Source organism: Callorhinus ursinus, unplaced genomic scaffold (assembly GCF_003265705.2).
Source record: "Callorhinus ursinus isolate GAN/ISIS: 27379988/994484 unplaced genomic scaffold, GSC_fseal_2.0 scaffold12, whole genome shotgun sequence".
Classification (NCBI taxonomy): domain Eukaryota; kingdom Metazoa; phylum Chordata; class Mammalia; order Carnivora; family Otariidae; genus Callorhinus; species Callorhinus ursinus.
This window is the reverse complement of record NW_027397074.1, coordinates 58,920,720-58,922,072: the sequence shown is the minus strand read 5'-3', so window position 1 is coordinate 58,922,072 and position 1,353 is coordinate 58,920,720. Positions and strand designations below refer to the sequence as shown.

At 43.1% G+C, this 1,353-nt stretch overlaps 1 non-coding gene across 1 annotated transcript; it reads left to right on the top strand.

The window, feature by feature from the left end:
* Positions 1-711: 711 nt before the first annotated feature.
* On the top strand, positions 712-818 carry LOC112825378 (U6 spliceosomal RNA). The gene has a single exon (XR_003208676.1). It is a non-coding gene; the product is annotated as a U6 spliceosomal RNA (small nuclear RNA).
* The last annotated feature ends 535 nt before the right edge of the window (positions 819-1,353 follow it).

Genomic DNA, 1,353 nt, shown 5'->3' with positions numbered 1-1,353 from the left:
CTGTTACATCTATTTCCTAGGCAAGGAGAGTCTAGTGCCTTGACATTCCCATAACTAAGACTAGCCACACAAATGATTGCTCTCATAATGGAAGGAGTCTGCTCCAGAGGGACTTGTGTCTTCATTCCTGTACCCACTAGTTCTGGTACCCAGATACACCAGCCTGAACAGCTCTTCTGGGCCCACTGCCCTCAGGTAAGATACAGCAGCCTGGAATAGGCCAGGCCTCCTACTGTGAAAACATCCTTCACGTAGCCTCCTTGCTACTAAGCCAGAGCCTCTCTCAACTTGAGCTTCTAGGCCCTCTGGGTGTGAAGTTTGATTAAAGATACTGTTTTTAGGTACAAATGGCCCTTTTTAAACACAAACCAACCATCTCGTAAGGGCCCCGGAGAAGAAGCAATCTGTTTTAACACTAGAGGAAAAACTGTGTTGAACTGGGAGCAGAGCTCCACTACCTTCCTATCTTTATAAGGGAATTTCAAGGGTAGTTTTGGTTATCCTTTGCCTTAAGTGCTGACTTCAGTACCTACCCTCTAGGTGAGCTGGGGACCACTGAAATATAACGTGCCACTCTTCTACGAAGTGCACAATTAAAACTTCCACCGGTGATTATGATGAAAACAAGTTAGAGAGCCACTGATATCCATTATCCCAATAAACTCTCTTAGCCACACTGTTAACTAATTCGGACAAAGTATAATACACAGCGTGCTTGCATTGGCAGCATGTATACTAAAACTGGAACCATACAGAGAAGAGTAGCATAGTCCCTGTGCACAGATCACATGCAAATTCGTGAAGCATTTCATATTTAAAAAAAAAAAAAGTAAAATACACAGCAATAACAGGATGACAAAATCCAGTTCCTCATCTCCAGTCAAATATTTTCCCTGACTACACAATAAGTAGTTACCTCTCAATTCTAAATTATCAACTTTGCTGATGATAATCCAGGGAGATTCAGCAGGGAGCTGGGGGCCCCATGCTATCATGGTTGCTGGGGGATGGGCAGGGCGCCCAGGCAGAGGCCACATTCTTAAAGGAAAGGCATTCCAGAATCCCCAGAATTTGTTTCGAAAGGCAGTACCGTTCTGCTAGTTATCTACACCCAAAAACTTCAGAATTATCTTTGAGTTCTACTTTTCGTGCAATATCTGTGTCTCTCCATTCTCGTTCTTTCTTTCTTCCACACATTTCTCCCTTTTCTTTCTCATTGCCACCACCCAAACCAAGGCCCATATCACCTCCTTTCTAAATTACTATAATTCCTAATGAGCCTCACTGGCTCAGATTCCTCTCTCTTCAAATCATCTTGCTCACTCCAAATAAATCTCTCTAAATAAAGTTTCC